We start from the raw sequence: 21,394 nt of genomic DNA, 5'->3' as shown, positions 1-21,394 counted from the left end.
CGGGTACATCCTCCCTGCATCTATCCTGTCTAGTCCTGTTGGAATTTATAAGTCATAGAATCATAGAAACCGTACAGTGCAGAAGGAGGCCATTCGGCCCATCGAGTCTGCACCGACCACAATCCCACCCAGGCCCTCCCCCCACATATTTACCCGCTAATCCCTCTAACCTACGCATCTTAGGATTCTAAGGGGCAATTTTTAACCTGGCCAATCAACCTAACCCGCACATCTTTGGACTGTGGGAGGAAACCGGAGCACCCGGAGGAAACCCACGCAGACACGAGGAGAATGTGCAAACTCCACACAGACAGTGACCCGAGCCGGGAATCGAACCCGGGACCCTAGAGCTGTGAAGCAGCAGTGCTAACCACTGCGCTACCGTGCCGCCCTTCTCTATGAGATCCCTCTCATTCATCTGAACTCCAGCGAAAACAATCCTAACCTAGTCAATCTCTCTTCATACATCAGTTCTGCCATCCTTGGAATCAGCCTGGTAAACTTTTGCTGCACTCCCTCGAGGGCAAGAACATCCTTCCTCAGAAAAGGAGACTAAAACTGCACACAATATTCTAGGTTTGGCCTCACCATGGCCCTGTATAATTGTGACAACACATCCCTGCTCCTGTACTCGAAACTTCTTGCAATGAAGGCCAACATACCATTTGCCTTCTTTACCGCCTGCTGCACCTGCATGCTTACCTTTAGCGACTGGTGCACAAGTTGGGTAAAAAGCTGGGTAACTGCCAACGTCAACACATTATTAGCATTAAACACTGCCAACTGTTCACCAGGCACAAGGACAAAGCTTTTTAATGACTTTCTACATGCCATGTGTGGTGGTAAATTTGAACTAAATATTCTGAGGCAGGTCATAAGAGTTAAATGCTGTTAAGCCTTCACCTAAAGTCATCGCAATCATGGATGTCAAGGTCAAACTTGTTATATATGTGGTCTGCTAATGAGACTAAGAATAAACCATGAAGTCAGCGGTAGTAAACTAACTGGAACAGTTTACTAAAACAGCTCAAGACTGACTAGACAAGCTCTACCCAGGGTACAGCTTGAATCCCAGCTCATCTGACCTGTTCCCTTAAAGGGGCATGCCCCCAACATACATAACACAACTGTTTCAGTTCGCTCCCGGTGACATTTAAAAAACGGCTCAGTGCACTGGGCGGCACGGTAGCACAGTGGTTAGCACTGCTGCTTCACAGCTCCAGGGTCCTGGGTTCGATTCCTGGCTCGGGTCACTGTCTGTGTGGAGTTTGCACATTCTCCTCGTGTCTGCGTGGGTTTCCTCCGGGTGCTCCGGTTTCCTCCCACAGTCCAAAGATGTGCGGGTTAGGTTGATTGGCCAGGTTAAAAAAAAAAATTGCCCCTTAGAGTCCTGGGATGTGTAGGTTAGAGGGATTAGCGGGTAAAATATGTGGGGGTAGGGCCTGGGTGGGATTGTGGTCGGTGCAGACTCGATGGGCCGAATGGCCTCCTTCTGCACTGTAGGGTTTCTATGATTTCTATGATTTCTATGACATAGCTGTGACCTATGAACCAAAATTGGCCATCCTATCCGACAAGCAGCTACGACACTGGCATCTGGGCAGCAATGCAGACAATTGCCCAACTATATCCTTCCCATAAAATGAGCAGTCTAACCTGACCAATTGCTGCCCAAGCAGTCTCCACCCATTCGTAAAGTAATGGAAGAAGTCATCAACAGTGCCAACAATTCATAGAGTTGTACAGCGCAGAAAAAGCCTTCGGCCTATCAAATTCTCCCTCAGTCTACCTGAACAGGCATTGGAGTGTGGCAACTAGGGGATTTTCACAGTAACTTTATTGCAGTGTTAATGTAGGACTACTTGTGACTAATAAATAAACTTTAACTTTAATTTTTTTTCTCTCACATCCTCTCTGAATCTGCAATGGCACCCACTCACCAATCACCTGCTTATCAGACACACAAATTGTTCATTACTTTTGCATTTCAGATGTTATGAGGAGTTTGCCTGTTTAATTGGGTCTATCTGATCAGAGAACCCACTGACTGAATCTTCCTGTATTATAGAACTGCACCCCCTAGTGGCAGTCAGCAATATTTGCTCCTGCTGTCTATCTCATTCTAAATGCCATAGGACACACATCCTTTTAGATATTTGGTCCAAATGTTTGAGTATTTCAGGTTTGTCTTTCCTGTAATCTGCAGTGCTTTCAAGAGCTGGTCCAACTGCAGAGATCCTTCTCTGCTACCTAGGCAGTGACCAACCGCAAAGACCAAAAGAAAAGCATTGAAGAGCTTGAACCAAACAAAAGCAAATCACTGCGGATGCTGGAATCCGAAACCAAAAGAGAAAACGCTGGAAAATTTCAGCAGGTCTGGCAGCATCTGTAAGGAGAGAAAAGAGCTGACGTTTCGAGTCCAGATGACCCCTTGTCAAAGCTAAAAGGCATAGAAAGTGGGAGATATTTATACTGCAGGGTGAGGGAATGAAAGATGAGTCACAGCCATAGAAACCAGGGGAAAAGACTGTTAATAGCAGCCCATAGAGAGAATAAAGGGTGTGAATGGCCAAACGGCAGGAGAAGCTGTAAGCTGTGGCAGATGGAGATGTTGGGGGAGGGGGGGAAATGGGACACAGGTAGAACATAGAAAAGGGTAAGTGGGGGGAGAAAAGGTAAGGGAAGGGGGATGAAGTAGGGGGAAGGAAAGAGTGGGGGAAGGGAAGAAAAATGAAGAAAGACCACAAAGAAATAAAAGGCAGAGAAAAGGCAGTAAAAAATTAAATAAAATAGAATGAAAACAAAGGGGGCCGAGGTGGGGGAGAGCAAATTGAACCAGACACCCTGCACCTGCCAAGACATAAAGCAGAGGCCCACACCAACATAATACCCAGAACAAGGATAAAAGCAATTTACTGTGGATGCTGGATAAACAGAAAATGCTGGAAAAATCTCAGCAAGTCTGTGAAGGAAGGAACAAGAATTAATGTTTTGAGTCTATATGACTCTTCCTCTCCCTAACCTGCTGAGTTTTTCCCAACATTTTCTGTTTTTATTACAGTCTTAAGGACAATTCTTTATCTACCTTAGCGCCTACAAGGAAAGTGAGCTCTTAAAACTCTTGACAAGCATTCTTGCCTGTCCCCCCTGCACTACAATATGCAATTATAGTAACCGAGGGCAGTGGCACAGTGCTGCCTCTCAGCGCCAGGAATCGGGGTTTGAGTCTTGGGTGACTGTGCGGAGTCTGCACGTTCTCCCTGTGTCTGCATGGGTTTCCTGCGAGTGACCTGGTTTCCTCCCACAGTCAAAGATCTACAGGTTAGGTGGATTGGCCATGTTAAATTGCCTCTTAGTATCCCAAGTTGTGTAGGTTAGGGGGATTAGTGGTTACGAGGATCAGGCGGGTGGGTGGGGAAAGGGCGTGAGGGCCTGACTAAGCTTCCCAGTCGGTGCAGACTCGATGGACCAAATGGCCTCCTTCTGCACTGTAGGGATTGTATGAAACACTCAGGACACACTCTTGATTTTGAAAAAGGAATTTTTAAATTGTACTCAAGGATGTAGCCACATCCTCTCATCTTTCCGAGTGCAAGCCCAGTGGGGTTGATTATATCCGCGGGATGGAATAATTTGGTGCAGCCAGGATATTCTATCAATTACTGGTTTGGAAAAGACTAACACAGACAGTCACAAGAGGGAGCCACAGGCACGCAGACTAATCCACAAGTTTAGCAAGGAATTACTTTTCTACAGCGTACTACAGTTGTTTTAAAAGCAGCTGGAACAATTTAAAAGGGACAAGCTGATGAGGAGATACAATACAGGTTTTTGTTAGATTTTAAAGCTGTATGTTTTCTGCTTCCAAAATATGCAATTTTCATTTTTCATCAGTCAGCCACATATGAAAGATATCAGTTTTAATGAAACTATCCTTGAGGGGAAGGGTGAGGGTGGGTGGTCTGTTTGGATTTATGAACAAGGTGAATTTAGGGAAAGTTTTCTCTGTGCACTTTCGTTGTACTTGTTTTTTTCTCACTTTTTGCTTTTTTTTGTTTGTGAAATACTGTTGTTCTAGATTATCTGTTCCATTTGTCTATATAATACTCTCTGTACTTCAAAGGTCATTCACCATGTCAGGTGATAAAACACTATAAACTCAATTAGTAAAGTTGTACAGCATTATGCATTAACATTCGCTTTAATTGTTTTTCTCAAGCAAATGGATGAGATGGAGATTTCTCACATTCTGTTTCATTACCATGTCTTGAAGATAAATGTTACCCTTTCAACTGGGCAAGATTACAAGTATTCAAAACTGAACTAACAACACAGTAAACTCAGCTATCTAAGCCTTTTGTTAGTCTATAGAACATAGAACATAGAAAGCCACAGCACAAACAGGCCCTTCGGCCCACAAGTTGCGCCGATCACATCCCCACCTCTAGGCCTATCTATAGCCCTCAATCCCATTAAATCCCATGTACTCATCCAGAAGTCTCTTAAAAGACCCCAACGAGTTTGCCTCCACCACCACCGACGTCAGCCGATTCCACTCACCCACCACCCTCTGAGTGAAAAACTTACCCCTGACATCTCCTCTGTACCTACCCCCCAGCACCTTAAACCTGTGTCCTCTCGTAGCAACCATTTCAGCCCTTGGAAATAGCCTTGGAAGTCTATGATTGGCTTTAAGATTATTAATAACCTGAATTCCGTGCCTGATGGCTGACCTGATGGAAACAATCCCTTGTTTGGGTTCCCAGTTTTCTGTTGATGCTGAGGAGTCTGGCAGCAGGTGTCAATCTTGCTGAAAGGCTGTTAAAATGGCTGTTGGTGCGTGAATGACCTCAGCAGAACCTGGTATTTTCCTGTCCGTAGTGCGGGCTCGATGTGCTGCTCAAACTCCCTCTCTAAAAACAGTACAGACCATAGGAGCATGATGCTAAAGTCAATGCTCTTCAGTTTCTAGTCTCTCCTCACTTCCCAACTCACCTCACACCAGGATATTCCAAGGCAACTGGACAATGAAAGGGAGAAAAATCCTTGAAAAGATTTGATGGTTGCAAACCATTACCTTGCACCTTTTGCAGGAACTACCATGAGAAGGGCATTTAAATGGTCATTGGATAAACATATGGATGATATTGGAATAGTGTAGGTTAGATGGGCTTTAGATTGGTTTCACTGGTCGGCGCAACATCGAGGGCCGAAGGGCCTGTACTGCGCTGTAACGTTCTAAGCCGTTAATTTATCCAGAATGCCTCTATTATATGCTGGTCATATTTCATTTCAGACCTTCAATAAGCTAAAATCAAATCTCTGAATCAAAGGCTAATCAGATTGATTAGTGCATTTACAATCAGTAAAAAGATCCAGCTCATGTTAGCATCAATTTAATAAATGTCAGCAGACCTGCTCATGAGCTCACCCCCTCCAGTCAGGAAACAGCAGAGATAAAGAGGTAAGCACACAACTTCTTCCCATACAGTGAATCCTGTCAATGTCCTTTTCTTTGACTATTGTCATGGAGTCTCTCAGCACAGGTCTCAGTATAATGTCCCAACTGAAATCAAATGGAAGAAACTTTCTGTGTTTGTATACATTGATGGAAGTAATTCTTCAGACTGCATCCATGCCTCACAGATAATAAAATTGTCTGGAGGACCTAGGAGGTCTTCCTCGGAGGACCATGACAATAAAAGCATGTTCGGAGCCTGAATTTTCAGGATGGTGGGCTATTCTGCCCCTACCATCCAAAGAGTCAACAGGAAACACATTCCCGCTGACTCCAGCAGCCACAGTGCCGTATTACGTTCCAAAGTGCATTGATTGGCCTTAAAGTGGGACTTTGCACCTCATGGGGGAGAAAGTCCTGCTTTGGTGAGCTGCCCCAGTCAATCAGCCCCTCCATCACAGCACTGCAGTGGCCAGAAGAGGTACTGCAGGGAGTTGTCTGGTACACACAGTCCCAGGAACCAGAGGACAGGTAAGTGACAGGGAGCCCAGGGTGGGGACATATGGACATACAAAATTGGAGCAGAAGTAGGCCATTAGGCCCCTTGAGCCTGCTCTGCCGTTCACTAAGATCATGGCTCATCTGTTTGTGTTGCGAGTTCCATATTCCCATCTACCTCCTGATAACCTTTGAATCTATCCACCACTGCCTTAAAAATATTCAGTAACCCCACTTCTGCGAAAGAGAGTTCCAAAGTTGCACAACCCTCTGAGAGAATACATTTCTCCTCATCTCTGTCATATAAAGGTGACCCCTAACTTGAAACGAGTGTCCCCTAATTCTGGACTCACCCACAAGTGGAAACGTCCTTTCCACGTCCACCTTGTTGAAACCGTTCAGGATCTTTCATATTTCAATGAAGTCAACCTTCTTTCCTCTAAACTCCAGTGGGAACAAGCCCAGTTTATCTAACCTTTCCACATAAGACAACCCGTTCATTCCAGGTATCAATCTAGTAAACCTCCTCTGAACCACCTCCAACACCTTTACATCCTTAAATAAACAGACCAAAACTGCAGAGAGTGTTTGAGACATGATCTCACCAATGCCCTGTATAAGTGAGGCATAACATCCTTACTTCCATGTTCAATTCGACTCATGATAAAGGCTGGCATTCCATTAGCCTTCTTGAGTTCATGCTGCAGCTACATACTGACTTTTTGTGAATCGTGCTTAAGACTGCCTAAATCCCCCCTGCACCTCAGAATTCTGCAGTCATTCTCCGTTTCAGTAATACTCCGTCGATGGGTCTCAGTGTCTGCAGATCAGCCTCCAGCTCAATGGCTCTGAGCCGAAGTTCCTCAAGCTACAAACATTTACTACAGACATGTTTGTCCTGGATCACCTTGTTATCCAAGAGCTCCCAGACACTGCAGTTTGACACATCACCTGTCCTGCCATCCTTAATTTATGTAATTCATTAATTATGTTATTCACTTATTGATGGTCCTTTTTAAAATCTATTTTATGAATTTTTCCACCAATTTGTGTATCATTTTAAACCTTAGAGATAGAGTTGAACTTACCCACTTACCAAATACTCACCCAAAAGCAAGCTCTTTTCCCTGTAGTAGAGTAGGAACCAATTCTTCCAGGGTGAGAAGGATAGAAAAAGAAAACAAATATCATTTGGGCGGCACGGTGGCACAGTGGTTAGCACTGCTGCCTCACAGCACCAGGGTCCCGGGTTCGATTCCTGGCTTGGGTCACTGTCTGTGTGGAGTTTGCACATTCTCTCCGTGTCTGCATGGGTTTCCTCCGTGCACTCCGGTTTCCTCCCACAGTCCAAAGACGTGGGGGTTAAGTGGATTGGCAATGCTAAATTGCCCTTTACTGTCAGGGGGACTAGCTAGGGTAGATGCATGGGATTATGGGGATAGGGCCTGGGTGGGATTGTGGTCAGTGCAGACTTGATGGGCCGAATGGCCTCCTCTGCACTATATGGATTCTATGGATCTCCTTGCCCCTCACACTCAGCAAACTCCAAGTCTGCACTAAGTTCCCTCAGCTGCACTTAAGGACCTTAACTGGGGCAGGGGCAGACTTCCTATCCAGTGCCCTGCTCATCCCATTGGAAAATCACTCCCAGGTCGGGGCAAATGGGAACCCAGACGGAATCCTGTCCATGCAATTTCATGCCTCCCCACACCTCAGAACCCACCGGGGAGAGTGCAATGTTCTGGCCCAAGGCTTCAATGTGTCAGATCTAAAGGGAAATAAGTAGCAGCTTTTGATGATACAATGGCGACGATCCAAGCACCATCATTACTGGTAGTGATAGCGATTGAAAATGATATAATTATTCTGAATGAAATCAAATTATTCCCACACTGATTCAATACAAAAGCACAATGAGGATTGATGTAATAACCAGTTGGATCGAGCTGTATCTTTGTCACTCATGAATGATGAAGACTGTTATCATTATGCAACTGGAAAATATTCACTTCCCGTCTTTGTTTTTCCATTTCCCATATCATTTATACAAAGACAGTGGCCGAAATTTGCCCTTCTCGCCCGCTGCCAAATTGTAGCGCGCGAGATAAAAAATGCGTGGCGGACCAGTTAAAGGTCACTTGAGCTTGGGCGGGAATTTCCGATCTTGGGGGCGCACGTGGTCAGAGAATCCCGTCCTATATTTCAATGTCTTCCAGGTCACTGTCAATTGTTCAAATTTGTGAATTATCCATCACTTCTTGTTATGGCACTCAATTGGAGTGGATTTCCCTCAATAGAGAATGTAGAATAGGGGACCACAGACTCAAACTAAAGGGCCAGGCATTTAGGACTGAGATAAAGAGAAATTTCTCCATTCACAGGGATTGTGGATCTTTGGAAATCCCTACCTCAGAGAGTTGTGGATGCTCCATCGCTGGGTTCATTCAAGACAGAGATTGGTAGTGTTACGATCCCAGCAGATGTTACTACTGAACATGTCAGGTCCAAACTTTTTTATATATTTATTTAAGATATGTGGATGGTGGCTTCTGAAACAGTCCCAGGTGTCAGCTGATGAACTTTTAACAAAAGATGAAACATTTATTAACCAAGGAGAGATGAATTATAATACACTACGCATTCACTCTGATTATACCGTTACAGATTTATTCAGATTCATGGATAATACAAGTTACATAATGTTTCTTGTATGCTAATGTTCAAAGTAAGTACACAGTCCATGTAAACCAACAGGCAAACTGTGATCAGACACTGCTCTCTGAAACCAAGTGGCCACCCAAACAACTTCTGTAGATTTCTCATCAATTCCCCGACAACACCGCCCCTAATAAGTATTCCTTTGGAAGATGTCTTTTGTACACACCCACAAATATTCTGAACAGTGCGAACCAATATTTCTTGAACTTGGTGAACTCAAGTTGAAGGAGAAGCAAGCAGCAGGTATTCTATAGCACTTGTGGCGAATGGGATCAAAGGTTATGGGGAGAAAGCAGGATTAGACTATTGAGTTGGATGATTAGCCATGATTGTGATGAATGGCGGAGCAGGCTCGAAGGGCTGAATGGCCTCCTCCTGCTCCTATCTTCTATGTTGCTATGTTTCCATCCCGTGCCGGCTGCCTAGCTAGTGGGCATTTGGTACCTGTGCCATCTTTGCTAATTCCACACATGACTTCTTGCAAGATGTTTCAGGGACTGGGGGAATTAAATTAAATTAAAACTATACTCAGAATCTTTGGTTTCAAATTTCTTTTCTCTCTTCTTCTCACTCTCTGGGAAGGAATTTTCCCGTCGGGTCCCGACTGCCATGGGAATCGTAGCGGTCGGGACACGGACCGTGCAAAGATGCATTGACCTCGGGTGGGATTTTCCAGTTTTGGGGCAAGCGCGAACTGGAAAATCCCACCCTCTGTGCATCTCTTGAGGTCTGAGTAAAACAAATAAATTGCATTTGTCTTACCAACTCACAAAGCAGGATGTGAATCGAGAAGGCCTTACACAGGAATGCTCAATCTGAAGCCAGCCAAATGGAAACAAAGAATTTCTGTCCCTCATGTTTTACTGTGTTATTCTCACTTGTTTGTCTTCTGACTTCCATCGGTGACTTCTTCTGACTCGCATTCTTGCTTTAGGCTTTGGCATAGAATCACTATACTCTGCTGTTTATTTTTATCTCTCGTAGACATCTTAATTGTCTATCCTCATGCCGTCAGTTTTCAAATCTGAAAAGTTACCATTACTGAAATGCTCCAGTTTGATCGAGATAGAATGTCCTTCCTTCTAAACCTCATCCAGATTTTTCTTGAACCTTCTTCACCCTTTGATGCACTGACCTTTTTTCTTCCTGTTTTCGTTTCGTTATGTCTCAGATCTGTTTTCCATGAGAAGAATTTTCAGACAATGGAAGTCTTTTTTCCAGTCTGGAGTCTGGAGGCCCAGATCTTCAGGCCCCGGATTGTGTCAGGATGGAGGCGAGCCAAAAGTAAAATGCGGGTGGGACCCGAATGCAGAAGTCCCGTCTCCTTTCCTGGCTCTGCATCTTTTCATCGGTTTGGGAAAGCGGGACATGCTTTACATAGGGGTTTGGAGAGAAGTTAGAGGAGCCGGTACCTCTGGTGGAAAAAGTTTTCAGACCCGGCGTTCATCATTTCTGACGCTGCAGTGAAGCATACTCTCCGCAAGGAGCAGTGAACACTGTTAGAGGACAGACTGAGGAAACTTTATTCAACGTTGCCCCAAACTGTTATTAGTTTATTAAATTTATCTGACCTTACATCTGAGAAATGGAAAGAGGCGCGGGGGTGGGAGGGGGGGAGGGGGGTGAATAGTGCTGGGTCACCTCAAGAGTTGCAACGATTCTTTCTGAAGGAGGCTTATAATTATAAAATGGATGTAGGTCTCTCACACATCCAGGCCATCAAACCAGGACAATAGCAGGTACATGCCACAAGAGCAAAGTTCCCCGGGCATTAGGAGGTAGAGTTTCAAGGAGTACAATGAGAAAGAAGGCCACCTTGTACATTGGGTGTATCATGTTAGGTGCAGCTATCGGGATATGTCCAAGTGCAAGTGCAGGAGGAGGATGAGAATGTCCAGAGAGATGGTCACAGATATCTGTGCCATTCTGCAGGATGAACAGGCACCTCACACCAATAGGTGATAGGTGTGGCCCATCGCAGTTAAGGTTACTTTAGCCCCAAGTGTTTCTGTGTAAAGCTCATTTCAAGGTTCTGCTGCAGACCTGTGCGCATTTCACAAGCGGCAGCGCACCACTGCATGACCACAGTTACGAAGGCTCTGCTTGTGTGGGAGGCGCACTCCAGCAACTTTCCTATGGACAGACTCCCAGGCTCGAAGAACAATGGGCTTCACCACGATAGCTGACTCGCCCAATGCAAGGGATAACCAACTGCACACAACTTGAGGGACAGATGCCGAGGAAGGACCCATGTTGTTGGAACATGTGGAGGAGCGAGAAGGAGAGGAACAGCCTGGGAAATCAGAGGGTGAACCTTCAGAAACAGAGGGTGATGAGGGAAGAATTGATGGATCGCCTGCCCAGAAGTTGCTGGTGGGCTCCTTCCCTAACTGCACTGTGGGTGTACCTACACCACGGGGACTGCAGTGGTTCAAGAAGGCAGCTTGACTACCATCTTCACAAGGACAATTAGGGATGGACAATAAATGCTGGCCTAGCAAGTGATACCTCCATCCTGTAAATGAATTTTAAAAATGTTTTTAAAAACTCACCCTCCCAGCCCTGCCACATTCATCATTGATTGTAAGAGAGTGCTATTGCACCCCTGCCGCTGATCTCCATTATCTCCTGTCATACCTTCATGGTTTCACTTGTAGGCATCTTTCTCTTGTTGTAACATAAGAACTAGGAGCAGGAGTAGGCAATTCAGCCCCTCGATTATGGCTGATCTTGCCTTGGCCTCAACTCCGCTTTCCTGCCTGTTCTCCATAACCCTTCAACCCATTACTAATTAAAAAGCTACCTGTCTCCTCCTTCAATTTACTCAATGTCCTGACATCCTCCGGGGTAGTGAATACCATAGATTCACCATCCTTTGAGAGAAGTAGTTTCTCCTAATTTCTGTTTTAAATCCACTACCCCTTATTCGAAAACTATGACATCTTTTTCTAGATTGCCCCACATTAGGAAACATCCACTCTATGTCTACTTTGTCAATACCTTTTATCATCTTATACACCTCCATTAGATCTCCTCACATTCTTCTGAACTCTAGAGAGTTTAGGCCTAAACTGTTCAATCTCTCTTTATACCACAAACCCCCTCATCTCTGGAAACAATCAAGTGAACCTCCCCTGAACTGTGTCTATTGCCACTACATCCTTCCTCAAATAAGGGGACCAAAACTGTACACAATACTCCAGTTATGGTCTCACCAATGCCTTGTCTAGTTGCAGCAACACTTTCTTACTTTTATACTCTACATTTAAAAAATGTTTTATTCCATTCCTAACGTCACAAAGCCAATGCTCAGAATGGACCAGGCAAATCCAAATCCACTCCTTGTTTGCTCCAAAAACCAAATTCAAAATCCAACTGAATCCAATTCAAGGTCTCCTCAAGAGAGACAAACAAGATCCAAGCTGACAAGATGAGGTATTGCACCCTATCCTGAGCTTGATCTGATGCTTGATCTTAACAAAAAGGCCGAGAAGCAGCCTTCACTACTCCTTTAGCTATAAATGCCAAAATTCCATTAATTAGTAGGAAACAGTGCCCCCCTGTGGACCTTTACAGCCAGAGTTTTAACAACACCAGGTTAAAGTCCAACAGGTTTATTTGGTAGCAAATGCCATTAGCTTTCGGAGCGCTGCTCCTTCGTCAGATGGAGTGGATATCTGCTCTCAAACAGGGCATACAGAGACACAAAATCAAGTTACAGAATACTGATTAGAATGCGAATCTCTACAGCCAACCAGGTCTTAAAGATACAGACAATGTGAGTGGAGGGAGCATTAAGCACAGGTTAAAGAGATGTGTATTGTCTCCAGACAGGACAGCCAGTGAGATTCTGCAAGTCCAGGAGGCAAGCTGTGGGGGTTACTGATAGTGTGACATAAACCCAAGATCCCGGTTTAGGCCGTCCTCATGTGTGCGGAGCTTGGCTATCAGTTTCTGCTCAGTGACTCTGCGCTGTCGTGTGTCGTGAAGGCCGCCTTGGAGAACGCTTACCCGAAGATCAGAGGCTGAATGCCCGTGACCGCTGAAGTGCTCCCCCACAGGAAGAGAACAGTCTTGCCTGGTGATTGTCGAGTGATGTTCATTCATCCGCTGTCGACAATGGATGAATGAACACCGCTCGACAATCACCAGGCAAGACTGTTCTCTTCCTGTGGGGGAGCACTTCAGCGGTCACGGGCATTCAGCCTCTGATCTTCGGGTAAGCATTCTCCAAGGCGGCCTTCATGACACATGACAGCGCAGAGTCGCTGAGCAGAAACTGATACCCAAGTTTCGCACACATGAGGACGGCCTAAACCGGGATCTTGGGTTTATGTCACACTATCAGTAACCCCCACAGCTTGCCTCCTGGACTTGCAGAATTTCACTGGCTGTCCTGCCTGGAGACAATACACATCTCTTTAACCTGTGCTGAATGCTCCCTCCACTCACATTGTCTGTATCTTTAAGACCTGGTTGGCTGTAGAGATTCCCATTCTAATCAGTATTCTGTAACTTGATTTTGTGTTTCTGTGCCCTGTTTGAGAGCAGATACCCACTCCATCTGATGAAGGAGCAGCGCTCCGAAAGCTAATGGCATTTGCTACCAAATAAACCTGTTGGACTTTAACATGGTGTTGTTAAAACTCTTACTGTGTTTATCCCAGTCCAACGCCGGCATCTCCACATCACTTTTACAGCCCTCAGTCCCACATCCAGGGATATGTCACTACGTTTGGTCTTTGAGTGTGCATTCCATTCAGTCACTCCCTTGTAATCCACTCCCAACTTCAGAATCCATCGACTTTCATGTTGGGAATGTTGCTTTAAATATTGCAACTCAAATTGATGCATGCAGATCATCATCACATCTACTCTACAGGGCAGGTCGGGAAGCCAGGAAAGGGTATAGTAATGTAACGGCTGGCTTTGAGACATGTTGCACTTACTTCTAATCTCCCAGCAGACAACTGAACCACAGTTCCCAACCCCCACCTCGCTGCACTGGCAACTTCAAATCCAGCTCCTTACTTCAATAAACACTCAGTATACAGCTCCATAACTTAAAAACAGATCAGATTTTATGAGTATAAAAGCAAGTTACTGCGGATGCTGGGCTCTGACAAAGGGTCATCCAGACTCAAAACATTGGCTCCATCCTCTCCCCGCAGATGCTGTCAGACCTGCTGAGATTTTCCAGCATTTGCTGTTTTTGTTCCAGATTTTGCGACACAAGAATTAGCGCCCATTATGCAATAATCTTCATTTTGTGAGGGCTGAGTGTAATAATATCGCTGTGCCTGAGAGAGGAGATCAAATATACTCCTGGAGAGGGAAGGATGAATGTAACCTTGATGTGGTTGTGGGGGGGTGGGGTGGGCGTAGTGGGCAGGGTTGGGTCAGTAATGGCCTCAAGATGTGTTCTGAGCCACTCATTATCCAAAATTAGAATGTCTGAACTGAAAGACATCGTGGACCGCAGTGCACTTACACAAATGTATAAAACAAGTTCACCGCAGATTGCTTTTACTGATCTGTGATGTTATCTTAGTGCCTGCTTCAAGCTATTGAGGTCCACATGTTATTGTGCTGACTTATAAGGGAACTGAGTTTTGATTTGTTCATTTCTCTTTACAGACGAGTGAGCCTGGGAGTATTCTAGCTTTCAAACCAACCTTGTGAGTCCAGCTTTTAACTGTAGCTGCTATTATATCAAATTAACTGCTGGGTTTCCAACACTGGTGATTCACACAGCTGGTGGCAAGCCCTTGGAAACTTGTAGGATTTGCTCACAACATTTGTTGGGAAAACCAATGTTTATTGGGTGTTTCTGGCAGCCAGTCTTTGAAAACTCTGGCAAGTTTACTCTGGAGTTCTCATCAGCTGCACTAGATCCAAGAGTTTGGGAGATGGGAACTTTAGTGTATTTCTCATACAAGTTAAAATCAGCTTTAAAGCATTGTTATGGATTCTAGCCATTCTAGGGGCATCACGGTGGCACAGTGGTTAGCACTGCTGCCTTACAGCACCAGGGACCTGGGTTCGATTCCGCCCTCAGGTCACTGTCTGTGTGGAGTTTGCATGTTCTCCCCGTGTTTGTGGGGGTTTTCTCCAGGTGCTCCGGTTTCCTCCCACAATCCAAAGATGTGCTGGTTAGGTTGATTGGCCATGCTAAATTGCCCATTTGTTTCAGATGGGCCATCAGTGTAACTACATGGAATTATGGGGATAGGACTTGGGTGGGATTGTTATTGGTGCAGGCTTGATGGGCCGAATGGCCTCCTCCTCCACTGAAGTGATTCCATTCAAAATAAACTGTGCTAAATGTTTAATTCTTTTAAAACTTACCACAAATGCTGTTGATATGGCTTTGACAATATGGGTTCTATTTCTAAGTCACTGCTTCATGAGTGAAGAAGGCAGTTTGCTTTTAATGGCCTCCTCTCTGTTCTCTTAGAGGAAGGGGAGATGGGTTTGCCCAAATGCCCACATGGTGAGCAATGAGTGGCAGAATCATGAATAGAATCATAGAATCCTTACAGTTCAGAAGGAGGCCTTTCAGCCCATCATGTCTGCACTAACTCTCTGACAGAACATCCTACAAAGACGACCCCCTGCCCTATCCCCATAACCCCACACATTTATCCCGCTAATCCCCCTAAGCTACCTATCTTGAGACGCTAAGGGGCAATTTAGCATGGCCAATCCAACTAACCCGCACATCTTTGGAGTGTGGGAGGAAACCGGAGCACCCGGAGGAAACCCATGCAGACACGGGGAGAATGTGCAAACGCCACACAGACAGTGACCAAGGCTGGAATTGAACCCGGGTCCCTTGCGCTGTGAGGCAACAGTGCTAACCACTGTGCCACCGTGCTGTTCATATTGCTGCCATCTGAAAGCAAAGGAAAGGAGAGAAAAATGAGAAAGTAGTAAACACAAATATAAGCAAACCAAAACGGGGAAGAGGTTAGGAATTTAAAATTGTGGAACTCAATAGTTGATCCCAGAAAGCTGTAAAATGCCCAGTCAAAAGATGAGGAGCTGTTTCTGTCACTTGCGTTGAGCTTCACTGGAAGAGTGCAGGAGGCCAAGGACAGAAAGGTTAGAGGGGGAGCAAGGTGGAGTATGAAATGTCAGGTGACTGGAAGCTCAGGGTTAGCTTTGCAGAATGAATGGAGGTGTTCCGTCCATTGGGAAAGTGATAGAAAGTCTGAGATACCGACTAACTCAAGAACAGCTTCTTCCCTGCTGCCATCATATGTTAAGCAGATCATTCTCTCCACCCTATCTGTAGCTGCAACACTAAAATCTGCACCCTCTCCTTTCCTTCTCCCCTATGTACTCTATGAATGGTATGCTTTGTCTGTATAGTGAGCAAGAAACAATACTTTTCACTGTATCCCAATACACGTGACAATAATAAATCAAATTAAATCAAATCAACCTGCATTTGGTCTGCCCATTGTAGAGCAGGCAATAGTGAGTATAGTTTACTAAACTGAAAGGCATATGGGGAAATCGTTGTGTCACGTGAACGGGTGGGCCATTATATTAGAAGAGAGTTCCTTTTATCATTGAAACATTGAAAGAATTACCCATTGAGTTCACAGCACAGAACAGGCCTTTTGGTTTCACTATGCTATGCCAGCATTTATGCTCCACATGAGTCTCTTCTCATCCTACATCATCCAATCTTATCAGCATTCCCTTCCAATTTCTTTCTCCCTCATATAAGGTTTCCCCTTAAATGCATCTCTGTTATTTGCCGCAATTATCCTTGTTGTTGCGAGTTCCGCTTTCTTGCTAAATTGCTCCTTAGTGTCAGGGGACAGGCGGAGTAAATACGTGGGGTTCCAGGGACAGGGCCTGGGTGGGATTGTTGCCGGTACAGACTCAATGGGCTGAATGGCCTCCTTCTGCACTGTAGGGATTCTATGACTGGGCACTTTCCAAGCTTCTGGACTGAGTTCAACAATTGTTGATTGTAACTTCTGCCTCCCCCACCCTGCCACACCCCCCATTTTGATAGTTTGTTTTTTCTCTCTCTCGATTCTTTCCTATTTCCTTTACTTTACTTTCAGGTTGCAGCTGTTCAAAATCCTGCCCTTCAAACCAGCTCTGGACGCATCTTCCCTCCTTTAGCAACGTACAGGGTGAATGCTGCCAATCTGAAATAAAAACAGAAAAGAAGTACTCAGGAGATCTGGCAACATCCATGGAGATAGAAACAAGAGGTGACGTTTCAGACCAATGATCCATTCTGAAGGAAGGCCCTTAACCTAAGCAGAGTTAACCTTAATCTGTTAACTCTGCTTCGCTCTTTATTCATGCTGCCAGATCTGCTGAGTATTTCTCGCACTTTCTATTTTTATCACTGTTTGCACTTGTTACAAGGGCAGCGAGCAGCAGGTGAGTGTGTGAGCAGAATGAGAAGCAGAGCTTGTAAAGTGCCAGCTTGCATTGGAGGAGAATGTGGAGCCAGGAGGTGATGTTTAGTGTGTGCTGGGCAGGGCCACAGGAGGGGTGGGTATGATGCTGAGGGTGGGTACTGTGGTGAACCACTGTTACTACATGTATGTGCCTTGACACAACCACGCTGCACCTGGCCTGAGACTCCTCCCTTTCCACCTGAGACCCCTCCCTTTCCACCCAGAGTGGGGTATAAAGGTGATGGTCCCTCCTCCTCGCCTCAGTCTAGACCAGGTCAGCTACAAGGGTGTGCTCCTGTTCTCTGTGAATAAAAGCCTATTAGTTTCCCTCACTCACTGGAGTCTTCGTGTCATAATTGATAGTGCATCAGGTACTGTGGCAAATCCTAACTGTCACGGACAGGAGGGAGGGAGGGTCACAAAAACCTTCCCTCATTTCCACACTCCCTACCCTATGAAGGGAAAGGTGTTTTTTTTTAACTCTGATTTTCCCCCTTTATGAATGGTGGCATAGTCTCCCCAGCCCTTAAATTTGGAAGAGTTCCAGTCTTCTGTTAATCACTTGCAAAGCAAATTCGAGGTAAGATGACAATAAAAGGGTTGGTTTATTTTTAAACACGCACATGCACACTCGAGGGTTTTCGTAACATCTGCCCCTTGATACACTCACATAATAAATGGGGCAGAAGTCAAAGGGAAGAGGGCTCAGGGCATGGACCACAATAAAATACAAGTATGGGTTTTACATGTGTCCAAAATCATGAGTCAACTGGAATGTTCCTTCTGAGGGGAGGTTGGCTGATTGTAGAATGCTTCGTCTTTCAGGAGGGAGACTTAGAAGGAGGCATGTAGAATGAGTTAGTTTGGAGGCACAAGTTCCCAGGTTCCAGCAGTTTGGAGGTTTGATTGAGGCCTGAGCTCTTACTGCTGCCACCAGCTGGACGGCGGACAGCACAAGCAATTGCCCGGTGTTTTGTTCACTTTGGAACTCAAACAGGAATTCCCAGAGTTAAGTTCCAACAGGCGTTCTCACATTGCAGCTTGGGGTGGGGTTGGAGGGGCGGTGGGGGGAGACACACCTCCTCGACGTTGGACGCAGAAAGTATATTCCCAAAGCTGGAATCTAGGTGCTTAATTGGAGTCAGGATTCCTATTGTTTGTGGAGACATTTTTGTTGGGTTAACTAACTGCCATTCCTTTGTTGAACCCGTGGTGTTAGGGTACTAACGTTTTGGTCATTAGCACCATTATGAGAGATTTGCGAAGGTTTTCCTTTGTTCGGAGTTAGCTGGACCAGGAACCATGTTGCCATGGCTATGGTTACCATGAAACTGCCGCAAGGCATCAGATGAGTGGCTGAACCATTTGTCAGCTCAGCAAGAAAAAGATTGCTGTATAAAATTTTCCAGTTGATGCACGTATATATATTTTTGTCAAGTCTCGACCGTGACGTAATGCAGAGAAATAGAGATAAAGATACATCAATCTCACTCTTGATATCCACATCAGTTAAATGAAGTGAAGTTATATTTTGGGGGTGATTGACCAGCCATTGACAATACCCCAGATTTTGCCGGAATGACGCATCTTGCAGTGTGTCCAATTAGTGAAACTTTCACCCTCGCTGTTCAGTTCAAAAATGTTTTGCCCTGTAACTTGCTGGAAGCATGAGCTGGGAACTGTGCCATGTGGGCTACTGGGCACCTGAGACTGCGGTAAACAACAGGACCAAGAGTATCTTCTCAACTCACGAGCTTTAAGGATTGAGAAGGAAACAGGAGATTGACAGGGAAGGATATGGAGTGAATAGCAACAAATCAGGTATATAACGAGAAATCAAAAGGAGGGCAAGAATGATCTGACTAAAGCGGGAAAGGGATACGGAAAGGAAAATCAGGAAAATGTTAAAATTTCTACATGATTTGTTAAATCTCAAACAACAATTTATTACCTGTAGGAAAGAGACTCCACAGTTTAAATTGTTCCCTTTCTGGGTTGGAGAGGATGTATGATATTGAATCTCTGAGCTAACTAGGCACTGCTAACTTCCAACCCTAACCTTCCATAGCAAATTTAACTGGGAATTAGTGTGCAAATGCAGCAATTTCCTGGCACCGATGAGGTGGTTAAAGGTGAGCTGCCATTTTCACCAGGCTATGCTGGGGAGACACAATTCATTGACCAACCTGTGGGGAATTGCAATTGAGGGGATATATCTTCCTTGCCACCAATTGCTGATTTGCACAGTAATAACACCTTGCAAATTAAACTCACCATCATGCTGACAGCAAAATCTACGGCAATACTGTCCACTTCCCTTCAGGATTACCATAGCATCTGCTTGGCATCCTCCGGCTATCGAAGGGGGACAGGATCTGCCTGAAACCCCCACCCCTGCTTCACAAATCCTTCCATTACTGAGTCAGAGAATCTTAAGAGGAGATGGTGGCAGAGAGGTAATGTCTTTGGACTACTAATCCAGAGGCCCAAGATAATGCTTTGGGGACAGGGTTTCAAATGCCACCTTGGCCGCTGGTGGAATTAAAATTCAATTAGTTTAAAAAATCTGAAATTGAAAGCTACTCTCAGCAATTGCAACTGTGGAATTATCATCGATTCTTGTAAAACATCTATCTGGTTCACGAATGTTTTTTAGGGAAGATCTGCCATCCTTCCCTGGTCTGACCTACATGTGACACCAGATGCGCAACAATGTGGCTGATTCCTAACTGCTCTCAAGGGCAATTAGGGATGGGTAACAAATGCTGGCCTTGCCAGCGATGCCCACATCCGATGAATGAATTTTAAAAGTCTTGCACTCCAAAAAAAACAGCAGGAACAGCACAGAGTTACAGAGAATTGAACGGCAGCTTATTCTATGAGGTGAATTTACTTTCCAAATGGGCATGGGATCTGCTGGAATTCCACCCCCCCCTCCCCCGCTGGACCCCCGCAATGGGCAGGATGCCCAGCATCCTTGGCAGTATATGGGCAGCTCACCAATGAAGTATAAATGAAACTCAACCATCAAAATGATTTGGACTTCCTGCTGATGTCATCAGGCTGACAGCCCATCGCACCCACAGTGAAAATTTACCTCCGAGTGCTTCCGGATGGTTCAGTGGGAAGTGTCTGGATTTAAGTCGTTAACCATGTCGGTGCTTCAATTCTACTAGGCCCATGGTTGTCTGCTTATGTGAAAAAAGAGCACTTCAGCAGTCACGGGCATTCAGCCTTGGATCTTCAGGTAAGCGTTCTCCAAGGCGGCCTTCATGACACACGACGGCGCAGAGTCGCTGAGCAGAAACTGATAGCCAAGTTCCGCACACATGAGGACGGCCTAAACCGGGATGTTGGATTTATGTCACATTATCAGTACAAAGAACAAAGAACAAAGAACAATACAGCACAGGAACAGGCCCTTCGGCCCTCCAAGCCCGCGCCGCTCCCCGGTCCAGGATTGAATCCTGAATCCAGGATCCCCGCCCAATTTTCCAGCCTATCTACATACTAATATCCTATCCACCGAGCTGTCCCTCACAGCTATGATGCTTTGTTCATCACAACCTATTAACTCACCCCCAACCCCCCATTCCAGACCATGTGATCTCCAGGGAGAGGCGAAAACCCAGAGTGAAAACCCCAGGGCCAATATGGGAAAAAAAAAATCTGGGAAATTCCTCTCCGACCCCCTGAGGCGATCGAAACGAGTCCAGGAGATCACACTGGCCCTGATCGGAAAATGCTTCCCAACCCTATTCATTTCCACTTCCACGAACACCATCTGAATTCCCTGCCCCCGAGACAGGTTCCCAACTATCCACAGTCTCGCTCTGTACTGGCACCTGCAAGATGATCATAGAATGAAGCCTTGAAACGAGAAACAAAGAACAATTAGCCCGCGCCGCTCCCTGGTCCAAACTAGACCATTCTTTTGTATCCCTCCATTCCCACTCCATTCATATAGCTGTCCAGATAAGTCTTAAACGTTCCCAGTGTGTCCGTCTCCACCACCTTGCCCGGCAACCCATTCCAGGCCCCCACGACCCTCTGTGTAAAATATGTCCTTCTGATATCTGTGTTAAACCTCCCCCCCTTCACCTTGAACCTATGACCCCTCGTGAACGTCACCACCGACCCGGGGAAAAGCTTCCCACCGTTCACCCTATCTATGCCTTTCATAATTTTATACACCTCTATTAAGTCTCCCCTCATCCTCCGTCTTTCCAAGGAGAACAACCCCAGTTTCCCCAATCTCTCCTCTTAACCAAGCCCCTCCATACCAGGC

This window comes from Mustelus asterias, chromosome 18 (assembly GCF_964213995.1).
Source record: "Mustelus asterias chromosome 18, sMusAst1.hap1.1, whole genome shotgun sequence".
In the NCBI taxonomy this organism is placed as follows: Eukaryota; Metazoa; Chordata; class Chondrichthyes; order Carcharhiniformes; family Triakidae; genus Mustelus; species Mustelus asterias.
This window is presented reverse-complemented; position numbering follows the sequence as displayed.